The following is a 13,179-nucleotide window of genomic DNA, read 5'->3' on the forward strand; positions in this document are numbered from 1 at the left end:
CTTCCTAACTAATTAAACCTGTTTTCCATGCCGGTAGTAGTGTTAACGTTCACACACACACACACACACACTTCAATCAAATTCAATTAAATTAAATATTGATGTGACTAGGATGAGGCTCCATTTGGTCTGAGCTTTGTCTCAGTCACAGGACAGAGCATTTGCTCTCAGACGATTGGCTGGGGCGGGGGGGGGGGGTGTGTCTCCTCTGCCCAGGTATGCACACCTGCTGTGAGTGACGCCACCGGAGCCCACTGCTCGGTTTCTCCGTCTCCCGATCCTGCTCTCCCGGGCCCGCACCACGCTGTGCAGTCAGGGGCTCGTGAAGACATCACGTAAGGCCACGAAAAATCGTTCGGGATGAAAAATGATGCCCCTTGCTGGGGCATTTCGGCCTCACACCGTCATCTCTGGATTGGGTTTGTTCCTCTACAGGACACATTTGGTTTGTGTTTAATTGCCACAAAATCGTAACACAAGTGGCAAATATGATCATCGGGTTTCATCCAACCTCGTTTCTTAGGCCACAGCAGTGGACAAAGAAATGCTTTAATGTTTTGGACAACTTTTGGACAACAGTAGCAACTCGAAGGGACTAATATACAATATATCCTTATAAAAGTTGCTTATTATTAATAGTGGCCACCTGTAGTCATGGTAACCATTCTTTCGAGGCATCATGGCTTCGAGAAAATGTTACTCAAAAAAAAACAAAAAACGCACCAAACAAGTTTCTATGTCTGAAATATAGTAAGCAATAATGGCACGGAATAATAATTAACAAAAGGCCCACACGCATGCTACGGCTGATCTGAGATCAGAGCCATAATTATGACTGGGGGAGATTAGACGGTCACTCAGTCTGGTCTGTGGCAGTCGGACCGGAGTGGATTTATTTATTTTTTGCTCCTGTTTGGATTTTGCTGCTTTGCTGCCATGTGATGAAAACCACATGACTGCTGCTTCTCTGTCAGTCAGCGAGACAAACATTCTCATGCCTGCGTTCTGGCCCTGACCCTTACCGAGAAGCCACATGGGCTAGCCATGTGTGCGTCTGAAATACAGGTCTACACGGGTAAACCCCGGCACCAGCATGGCACGGACGCTGTCCGAACTCCATGTGCGATCTCATTTAAATAAACTCCGTCACCTCACTCCAGTGTGTCCAGCGTTGTGTGGGGAGACACTTCCACTGGAACATTAATTCTGGAGGCAGAACCGAGGACAGCAGGTCACCGCGCAGCAACCACAGCTCCCACAACGAAGGCCACGCCTTCGAAGCAGGGGTGCGTTTTAACCTTCTAACTGGCTTCGCTACGCCCTCGCTGATCACTTAACAGAAACAAAGGGTTCCTCTTTTCCTTCTCTCTGGAAGTCCAGAGACACTGACTGGGACTTCCTCTTGGAACTGGATGCGTTTAGGCTGGATCCTTACCGTCTTTCCGTAGAGGGCACTGGATGGACAGGGACCCGTCTCTCTCGCTGATGTAGATTAGACACCCCTGCTTTCACGTGCAATTTCACGCACCACTTGGGGGCCAAAGACTCATTAGATTTAATTGTTAAGTGATTGCGGGTTAATTTCCACAGGTGGTACTGCAGTGCTCAACGCGTTTGATATTTCGAGATTAAGCTTGTTCAGTCTTCAAGCCCCCTGCCACCCTATTAAACCCCACACCTGTCATACATTCAAGGCAACCACCCCCCCCCCTCGATTAAACCCCACCCCTACCATACCTCCTTTTACTTTTGTTCATGGTGTCAGATTTTTCCTCGTCTACCCTTCTCTCTCTCTCTCCCTCTCTCTCTCTCTCCCTCTCTCTCTCTCTGTCTGTCTCCTGCAGTCTGATCCTTCCCTATGTATATATTATCATAAACCATGGGCGACTGCACTGCATTCGGATGTTTTTAGGAGGCAAATATTACCATTTCAGAGTGTGTGTGTGTGTCTGTGTGTGTGTGTGTGTGTGTGTGTGTGTGTGTGTGTGTGTGTGTGTGTGTGTGTGTGTGTGTGTGTGTGTGTGTGTTTGGGGGGGGAGAAGAAACCCTGCAAAAGAAATTCGGCAGGTGAGATGAGAGAACGTGGACGCAGGTGTCCCCCCTCCCTCCAAAAAAGAGAACTCTAATTTTGACACTCCCTCCCCAGCACAGACAGACCGGTGCGATGATCTCTCCCTTCTGATGCTACGCGTCTGTGCAGCACAGCTTCACTCTCTGCTCCAGCACATCAATTATTGAGCCCTGCATGACGCAAATCTGGCAGGCAGGAACAAGGAAAGCATTGTGTGCTGGACTGTGGCTCTCCTGGACAGAGGGCGTACGGCTGGACTTCTGCTCAGCACAGCTGTGGGCATTTAATACATGCACAAGTGGCCTGGAGCGTGCAGAGGTGCGGTTTCCAGGGTGTGTGTGTGTGTGTGCGCGAGAGAGAGAGAGAGAGAGAGAGAGAGAGAAAAAGCAATAAGAACTAGGACACGAAGAACACCATGTAAGAATCTCTCTCTCTCTCCCCCTCATGTCTCTACCTGTACGCAGCCTATCCGTAATGTCATCGCCCTGAATCGTGGCCCGTCTGAACCATCAAACGCATGGGCTGCCTGCGGATTTAAACTCCAGCCACACGCAGATGGGGAGATTAATTAGGGATAAACCCTCTGATGGCATGACGCACAGAATTATTAATGGGACTCGCGGGTTCGTGCGTCTGCACGCGCTGACGCCCAATTGCTTGGTGCGCTCTCCTCTCTGCACTCAGACAATTAAAACGTTACGCTGTTATTTCCTTATTCCGTTAATCACCGCTTTTGCAGAGGACTCATCTGCAGGTCTCGACACACAAGGTACCGCAGCTGTAGAATCCGGATGAAGGGGGGAGTTTTTTGCTGAGATATGGATTGCTCGGAATGCTGGAGTGTCGTGCTGTAGCGTGTCGGAGGAGTCGTGGAAGCCTTGCTGTCAGAGCAGCTTAATAATGACGCGCGCGACGTGCGCGTTCGCCGTGGAGCAGGACGGAGATGGCATCTCTAAGGAGCACACGTACTGATTTGTCTCAGTCACTCGTGTTTGGAGTTCCAGCCCGGACAAGCCAAGTGCAAATTATGAATGACATTACACCGATATTCCCTCCAGTGTTAGTCATTGCCAAGTCTCCTGTGATATCTGGGGCACCACTACTGCACTGTACTTACAGAGACAAAGAAGACAGCTTATGTGTGCTACATCCAATGGAGACAATCACTGTGTCCATCACTGTGTCCAATAGAGTCAATCGATTTTCCAATGGAGACAATCACTGTGTCTCAACCTAATGCTCATGGAAGGTGGTAAGACAGAAGGAGACACACAGGGGACAGGAGTAACTGCCTGATCCAGTCATAACACACCAGCTCCTCCTGACTGGCCAGTATAAGTCTGAGTTACCAGGCAGAAGGGAATTAAGATTGAGGAGACCAGTCCCTCTGTGCCCTCCTGGTCTTGTACGGTGTTACGATCACCAGACAGATGACACATTATTCTTATGGGGACATTAAAGTATCAAGACGCACAAGGCTGGTTAGTCATTTCAACAGTTTAGGCTGATACAGTTACACAGTGCACAATAACTAGTTCTAAGGGCCAGAATGACCAATATTTACGTTGCAGATCATGGCAGCAGTGCTGATGAATAAGGAAGGAAGTTATTATTTTGAAATGGTATTACACAAATGACTGTATTCACTAACTGTCGTCGTCATTAACTCAGCTAAGCGAAGCCCTTGGGTAGGGTGCGTTCCTAGACAGTGATGATGTCACTGCATTCTGACACAGCGATGACATCGCTGCATTCCGACACAACAATGACGTCACTGCATTCCTACACAGCATTGATGTCATTGTCCAAGTCTATAACAGAATATCAAGTGCTAACTGAAAGAAAGAAAGAAAGAAAGAAAGAAAGAAAGAAAGAAAGAAAGAAAGAAACTAGATTAGAAAAGAGAGCTGAGAACTTTAGAGCCATCTGGAGAAATCTCAGTACATTGATATTAATGTCGATCTTTTTTGGAGCCTTGTACCTCGGCTCAACACCTCTCCACCACCATCACTGAAACTGGCAAATTAGGACACTTCCTAACTGGGAGGAATAGGACACAACCGCAGCAACCGAGAACCACATCCCCCATCACCACAGTAGAGCTGCTCCAATTCTGCACAACCACCTCCACCACAAAGCTTATAATAAATTCATAAGAAGATGGGTTGTCCTACATAATCCTAGAAAATCAAATGAAATATCCAGTGACTTCCTCGAAAAAAGGAATCTACCTTCTACCTTCTTTTTTTTATTCTGGAGAATAAAGTTGAATTACGATGAAACGATGCTGGAAGGCAATGGTGAGATTTATCGGGAATAAACACTCGCTGTTCTGCAGCTACAAGGCAGCATACCATGTGACATGGCATTTGACCAGCCGCAAATCTCCAGGCATGAGCCCGGCACGCTGACATTGAGGAGGCAGGACTACGCACGCATTTGTTTAGGAGGTCCTTTAAGTCCTCATAAAGCCCCAAACCTCCCGCTGTGTTTTCTCTAAACATTTCATTCATGGAATATTCCACACCACACTTCCCTGCTGTGGCACCACACTAAGAATGGGTTTTTGGGTTTTTGTTTTTTTTCCCCACGGGGAATGTGTGCTGAATAAACAGGAACCTGATTGGGCAAATCACTACTTATCTCTGAGCCATTTCCTGCATTCTGATTTGGATTCCCAAGCTGATTAAGGACTCTGCTCCCGAGATTCATGAGGTCCTACTACAAAGCCCGAGTCGAAACTCATTTGGTTAAGATACGTGTAGAGTCCAGAGATAATTTGATAACAGACTTTTCTGGTTGCGTGATGGATGTATACACCCCCCCCCCCCCCCCCCCCCCAAAAAAAAAAAAAAAAAAAAACCCACCAAAAATAGAATAGAATAGAAATGTAATAGAATTGCTGCACCACTCGGGGGGGAAACGTCAGCTGAAGAGATATGAGTGCAGCGGGCTACTGAGCATGCACAGGAGGGGAAGTTGGGAAGGTGGCGTCTGTGTAGTTTCTTAATCTGCATGGTTCTGTTCTGTTCCTGCTTTTCTCCTTGTCTGCTTAAAGTACTTGTCTCCGAATCCCAGTAGGAAGCGTTTGGGATGGGCGGGGTGGTGTTTGAGGTGGGTGTCTGGGCATTCATCTCAATAACCATTGCCCGCCTCAGCTGTGGATTTCATTAGTGCCCACAGCAAGGGCAGACCCACGGAGGGTCCGAGGGTGGGGGCTTCTCCTTCAGCCGCCGGGATCCTGCCAAGCTGGATGCCAGGAAACGGCCCTCACGAGGCTTCTGAGGGGACAGCGATGCAGGACGGTGACGCAGGACAGCAGTAATGCTGATTTACTGCCACTATGTCATTGTTTAGAACGTGGTCCTGAGCTAGACACGAGTGTCACGGGCAGGCAGAAAAGAGCCCCGATGCATCTTTGTTTTTAACTTTCAAAAGAGGTGGAGCCGACTGTGTGACATCACGATCCAAAAACCACCGAGATCTACAGTCTAGAAAACTATAAAGCGCTTTACCAACGTCTAGAAACAGACAGCTTCCATTCATAATGTTGCTGCTATTTCAGCTTTCCAACTCTGTCTGTCTCTTTCCCTCTCGTTTGTTTTTCCCAGGTCTCCCTCCCTGTTGGGTTCCAGATTTACCCAAAGCTGCGACCTCCTCCCTCATCACTTCTCCCATGCTCCCCTTGGCCTCCTCCATACACCATACACTTCCCATAATAAATCTCTTTTCCACTGGGGCTCACCCTCCGGCTACCACAGACACACCGCCCACGTCCGCGTCTCACCAACGGCCGTCGGGGCTGGGCCGTTACGACTGCCCCGAGCGCGAAGGAGAGAAGGGCGTAAAAACAGAACAAAATAAACATAGAGGAAGGTCTGTTTAGTGCACTAACAGTCTGTTTGGTGCAGTCTACGCTGTTAGTGCACTATCGAGCCTCCAGTAAATATCACCTTCCATATAAAATGCACACGCCAAATACCACAGTCAATTTGTATACTAAAATGGACTTGCTATCTGTAATGGGCTGATTTATACACAGGTTTTATATGCATGTAGTTGCAATTGACAAAATAATCTCATTTTCTAAGTTAATGGCCTGCATCAATACAAGCCACGGCCGAACGGCAAATTTTACACCTCAACAGCCTTCAAGCCTCCTTCATTAAATAATCGATTTTGAGTTCTCTGTACATCCAAAGCTTTCATCATCCAAAAATATTCACTAAAAAAAGTTCACAAATTCCAACACTGAAAGCATGAAAATGATGAAGTTTCCTTTAATTATGAAAATGTGCTCTTTACTTATTTGTGCATCTGCACACGAGGGGATGCTAGTGAAGACGACTCCTCTGATCTGTGAGCCAAAGGGCGGAGAACGGCTGGGATGAAACCGGAACACCAGCCCGTCCCACTCCTTATGGGTCTGGGCTTGGCCTGTCCCATGGATGGATGGAGAGAGACACCTTCACGTTGCTAGGCTTATTAAAGGCTCATAAAGGCTGGGACCTGTACCCAGGTGCTGTTTCGGTCTGATAACACCGCTGCTGTCGCTGTGCCGCGGACGAGGCGACGTACGCCGGTCTGGGGAGCCCGTGCGGCACGTGCACAGGCCTGCCAGCTCCTGTTCTGGCGACGCAACACCGCAGAGCTGGCGGCTCCGCTCGAGCGGGCGGGTTCACAGGCAGGTGATATTTGCACAGGCCTGTAGCATTCCAGGAATGTGGCACTGGGGTAAAAAAGTAAAGATGGAAAACGCCACGGTATTTCGTGGAGGCTATGCCAGTACCCAGGTGCTGCTGCATCGGTCTAATTAAAAAACTAAAATTAGGGCTTGACATGCGCACTAAGCCTTCGCTTTGTTGAACAAAAGCAAACTTTGCAACCTCCGGCTTCTTTCGCTTTCTCCCCATTAAAAAGTCTCATTCTTTACAGACTGGGATCTCGGCCAGAGTCAGAAATGAAGTACTGGGCTAATTCTCTTGATAAGTCACCAATCGCCGGCCAAAACCGCCGAAAATCCCCACGGAAAATGGCTGACACTCGTAGTCACTCCAGTTATACCCGCTCATATCACCGTGCTTGGAAACACACGCTTGCTTAACCAACACCTCGAGCTGCTCTCCCCCTCACCCTCGCTGCTGACGTCACGCTCAGTCTCACTAGCCGCGAGATTTTATGCCGCGCGTGCGCGTTCACATTTATCTGAAGGAATCCCGCGCGCGCCGTTGCGACGGGAATCGCTTTCGGACGAAGTACCCGGTGAAGTTGATTTAACGCCACCGGACGTTCTCACGTTTGTCTTTATTCCCTCCGAATTTAACGTTTGGTTTGTAAATGCCAGTGGAGAAGCGGAATTTGGTTAGAAATGCGTGCATCCAGAGCGCGCTCATCACCAAGAATTAGTTCTGCATGGGGTTTTGACTCATGCTGACGCATTCTTCCACGTGCAGAACATCTTTCCTCTGTCGTGGCGATATGATTTTTAAAAAAAATGTGTATGATCAGATCTCCGTTCCACTCCATACACACACTCCAGGAACACCCCCGCGTATCCCCTTGTCTGATAGAACACATCCAGGGTTCCTGTCGCCTTGCTGGCACAGACGAACAGCCAGCCATTCAGAGAGGAACTGGATAAAAGATTAATTTTAAAGCCCCCAAGGGCTCTGTTCCCCTCTGTGCAATCACCCGTCATTCTCAATAATCCCAGAATGATGATAGCTCAGGCACACTCATTTTCAACCACTGCTGTAGAGACAGAGTAGTTCTTTTTTTATTATAGATCATATGCTGATTATTAGATTATTACCACCCTAAAAAGATTTTCCAATGGTGATTTACTACCAGAGGTGCAATTTAAGGAAGCGCCCCAAACGCCAGTTTGTTAGTGGAAATGTTAGTGGAACATGAACTCATGCTTTGTGAGAGATCTACATCACTGTATCTCCTCATTAAATAGCACCACAATTTAGAGTGCAGATCTGCTGTTTTGGTTTTTTTTTTAACATTGCGTGACTGTTTGTTAGACCAGGTAAGTTATAAGATTTGCCTTGTAAAGTTTGCTCTTTTAATCTTGGAAATATGCCACATGAAGGTTTATGGCAGGAATTTATTTTTACTTTAACTCTGAAAACCAGAATTTGATCAAAAATATCCAGCAATAATACACAGTAAAATCATTTCAACTGCTCCAAGAGGTTTTTTAGCTTAGTGGTTAAGGTACTTGACTTGACATCAGAAGGTTGCTGGTTCAAGTCCTGCCACTGCTGGGCCCCTGAGCAAGACCCTTAACCCTCAGTTGCTCAAGTTGTACTCAGTCATAATTGTAAGTCGCTTTGGATAAAAGCGTCAGATAAATGTAAGTCAGCTGCACTTTCACCACAGTGATGCTATTACACCATCAGAAATAAAGTCACAGGCCATTTTTAGCCTCCATCATGGTGGGTAACGGTGAGGAAAACTAAGGCTGCTGTTCTCCAGCCTCTACCCCACACTGGACGGATCGCGGTGGCGCTCCCCTCTACCACACACCGGGACACACGAGATCTCACATGCCGCTGCCACGCACATAGCAGGATAACAGTGGTCCAGGAAGGCTCGTGTGTCGCCATCATTTGTTCAAAGCAGTGACTCTGTGCCGGCGGCGGCACCCCAGCTGTGCGAACGAATCTAGACATGGGAAAGGTGACATGCGTGAGAAGGGGACAGACCGAGCGTGCGCGCGTGGGAAGAGAAGCGGTTTGGCTGCACCGCTAAATATAACCAACAAAAAAGACGTTCTTGGTGGAAAAATCAAGCTTACGCAGATTCTACATTTGTCGTAAATGCAGTCGGCCGAGCCAGATGTGTGTGCTGTCCGCATGTTGCTTCTTTGGTTTTGCCCCAAGGCTGATGTAGCTAACGGACACGCTTGTGAGCCCTCAACAGTGTTGTGCATAACGTCGCCTAGCAGCGGTCTCGCTCTAACCCTGCAGCCTCTTAACCACGTGCTAATCAGCAAGGCCTGCTGCAACAGAGTAAGCCGATCAGGACACAGACGAACACTGGAGGTCTGCTGGTTGCTAAGCGCGCGCGCTGTGGCGCTTAAGCCGCCTTGTCCTAAGCGTCCCGGTCCATAAAACGCCTCGTGTGTGCGGGCACGAGCTGTTTAGCCCCCGAGTCTGTCCTCTCTGTGCAGCTCCACCGGGACGTCCATTAGCGAGAGCATAAGGGCTAATTACGATGGCAGTACGAAAGCTTCGGACCTCTGTTTGATCTGGGCGTCTTTAAATAGCTTGCCCCTGTCCACATAGCCACTTCTTAACCACACTAGTGCATTTGTGCCCAGGTCTGCTGTGTAAGAGGATGCCTGTGTGTGTGCGCGCGCGGGCACACGTAAAGTGCAGAATACCACAATGCTGACAGCACCGTACTAAATGCAGGTGGGAGCCAATTTCCGGCACGGCGCCGGTGGAGCCACTACAGATGCAGTCTGGTCTTTGTCAGTGAATCTTGAGAACATCCTCCTCCTCGTGGTGTAATAGAAACCCAGCCACTCTATCATCCATGAGATACCGTCAAAGAAAATAATGATTAAAAAAAAAAAAGAAAATCGCAGTTCAAAGACGAAGACTTTTCTCCAGGCAGTGTGGACAAGAAAACCGCTGGTGCAGTGGTTTCCTCTCGCACGGCGGCGCAACACAAGCACGTCTAGGTTAAAGCAAACGATTTCCGCCACGGCCAGGTGCTTGTCACCATGTTAATTCCGAGCTGAAATCCAGAACTGGTTCTGTTTTGTTGTTTTATGTTCTTTATTTAGATCTTCTTTTCTTGCTTCCATCATCTTTGCTGTGAGAAGAAAGCTAGACGGGAGAGAAAAGGACAAAAATGGAGAAAAAACATTTCATGAGGTAGCGTGACACGCGAGAGCAACACCCAGACAGACACGGCGTCGCGCTGGTCGATCACACCCCGCTGGGGGAGCTACCCCCGCTGACCCCTGACCCTCACTAGAGGATTTCAACTGGGCGTCTGGTTTTGCGACCCACATTGCTGTCCCTGCTAATCCATTTGTTTCTGAGATCTGTGCGCATTTCTCCGCCTCTCTCACCCAGTCTACGTTCGTGTTTACCAACCAACTCATCCACCCTCGGCCCTCCCAGCACCCCAGCTAGGAACGCGGGTGCACTGCGTGCGATGCGTTTGTGTCTTTGGGCGCCCGGCTGGTATAAAGAAGAAGCGCTGAGAGATGATCTCAGAGGGGTTATACTGGGACAGTTGCTGAGCTGCGTCCCGCGAAGTTAAAAATAAACTTCCCCAAACGGAGGCCACCCGAGCCAGGAAGTCCGCGCGCAGGCACGCAAAGCTCAAACAGGACCTGGCCTGCGTCACTTAGATCCTGCGTCGTCTCTCTCTGGCCTCAAGGAGACAGAGCGAGAAACAGCCGTGACGACGGCCCGCTGCGTGGGCCGTGAGGCATTTGAAGTCACTTCGGCGATGGGAGAGTGCGTGCGTTCTTCCTGCAGAACTGCAGAGGGGAAGAGCAGGAAAAGTGAAGGGAAGAGGAGAGGAGAGAAGCAGGAAGGCAGGGGAGGGGATGCGTGGAACAATGAATGTGTAACGTCACCGCACATGCTTAGCATCGTGTCGCCCCAGGACAGGAGTGCCTGTCGTCTGCCGGGACCACTGAGCACGCTCAAAACCCCCAGTCTGTGCGGAGACACGCTGCCACCTCCACGCCTCGGGCTGAGCAGCGTCGGCCCAGCTCTCTCCGCGCAGAGCGTGAAGCGCTTTCGTCGGACTGCTCCGCCCACCCGCCTCCCTCCACCACAGGGGCGCGGGGAGGCCTCGAGGAGCCTGTCGGCGCCCCTCGCCATCCAGGGGGCGCTGTGCCATGGGCCATCGGAGGGGGAGGGCGCGACAGGAAGAGTCCACGTGAAGGGCGGGGAGGAGGGGACCCAAGGGGCATGTCTCTGGATACCGCATCGGCGTTTTGCATCGATGGGGTACTTCGGCCCTCGGCGATGGTCTGTGCCAGCCTGCATCGAGAGGAGGGGCCAGAGATTTGTAATGAAATTAAAACGAGACGGGATGGCTCACAGAGGGCTTTCAGGGCCAGACTTTTTAAAAATCCATATCCATATCCGATGTAAACTCTACACCCAAAGTTCATCTGTGGAGCTGCGTCGTAGGAGGGCTAGCAGCAGGTCTGGATGCTTACATCACTGTGCAATCACGCTTTAATAGCTCTGATCTCTACTTTATATCAGGGGGAGTGTGTTTACAGGAATATCGTCTAAGCTGCCGTTCTCGGGACGACGCTCTCATTATCGGGGCTTTTCTTCGGAAACACCGGCTCTCCTTTCACTGCTCGGGTATTGGCCATTCGGGTCAGCTGTCCTCATGCCCAGTCTGGCCTCTGGGCTGTTGGGACGATGTCTTGCCCCGGGAGAGGGCTCAACCTGGGTTAGAGGAGGAGAAGCCTTCTTTACAGCACAGCTGTGCTATCTGCGCAAGAGGGGCAGAGCTGGGGAGGAGGGGGCGGAGCCAGATGTCATAAACATGGGTCAGAACACCTCTGCATGACGCCGGCGGCAGACACGCATCTCAATTGCCCGCTACGCTCAAACGCAGGAAAATCAGCTGTTAGCTAGTGAGCTAACTGCATCTAACTTTAGCAGCTAGCTAGCAGCTGTCTGTCTGGCTCGGTCACCTCACTGCGGATTCGCGTCTTAAATCAACATCTTTCCGCAGCTCGGCTACCAGTGCCACCAAAACCACCCCTTACTACGGGCGGCGGCTTGTTCACCAATGTAACGCACTAAAACACAACACACACACACACACGACAACATCGCCCATGACGATGTTAGCGTGGACCTGCGTATGACAAACTGTCCCCAGTAACAGAACGTCTGGTCCAGTGAATTGCTGATCCAGTCAGCGAGGGACAAAGTTGAAGTCATTTTTAAAAAAATAACGAAGGACTGGACTTTTTGGAGAGGGCCGATGGTACCCACTTTCTCAGCAGGACACTGAGGGTGGAGGAGGAGAACCCTTCAGGACAGAGGGCACCAGGACAGACGGAGTTTACATGACGTTCTAGCCTCCTGCTCGGTTTTGAAGAAGGCTGTTAAAGTTTTATGTGCTTTGTTTGACCTCCGCCTCCCCGGGAGGGGATTGCTTCAACCAGTGTCCGTTTTCCTGCAGGTCTAGGGATCGCTGACTTCATCAATATGCCTGCAGCCTTTTCACACACACACACACACACACACACACACACACAAACACACACTTCTGTTCAGGTGCATTTTGCTATGAATACAACCAAGCTATTACATGTCTAAAAATGGTCCCTTCCTCTGCATCAGCCTGACGGAGTTAATCGAGGCTTTATCAAGGCGGGCAGAACTCAAACCTCGGAACCCTTCCTGTGGGCCAGAAGCCACAGGGGTCTCTCCGTGTCTGTCCAAATCAAGAGCTCTGGCTCTTTCTCACGGGCACCCAGCCACTGTGTGGGTGCAGGCTGGAGTCATCTTCAGATTTAGAAGCCCGCGAAATCCTGTCCCAGCAACCACAGCCCACAGGTCTTATGGGAAGAGTAGCCTGCTGATAGTGGAGTGGGTGCGAGTTGTTCAGCTGCAGCACCCTCTGTTGGAACCGGGCGGGGAGCGTGATTATGGTGGCTCTACCTCAGACTGCTGACAACTTTGTCCATCCCCAGCATACTGAGCTACGCTTCACTGAGCTACCTGTAGGGTAGAACAGGCCAAACTTGGAGCGCAGACACATGTCTATACGTGGTTCCTGATAACACTCACCTTCAGTAAGTGTGGAAGGAGTTCGGGCTTGAACAACGTTTTCTCTTGCAAGACCGGTTTAACCAAAGGCTTCTGGTCTATTTTTCTGGGTGAACAAGCACACAGCCAAATTGTTTAATATTAGTCCTCTCCCTCCCGAAGACAGCAGGACTGGCCTCGGGTCTGATGTACACACACATGCACGGTGGGAGTCCCCAGAGCTGCGTTTAGTCGATAACACTTTCCCTTGTCAGATGACAATATGGTGTGTGTGTGTGTGTGTGCTCAAGGATTCTTACAATTCTCACTCTTGGGTGTGGCAAAACA

Source organism: Electrophorus electricus, chromosome 10, assembly GCF_013358815.1.
Source record: "Electrophorus electricus isolate fEleEle1 chromosome 10, fEleEle1.pri, whole genome shotgun sequence".
Lineage (NCBI taxonomy): Eukaryota > Metazoa > Chordata > Actinopteri > Gymnotiformes > Gymnotidae > Electrophorus > Electrophorus electricus.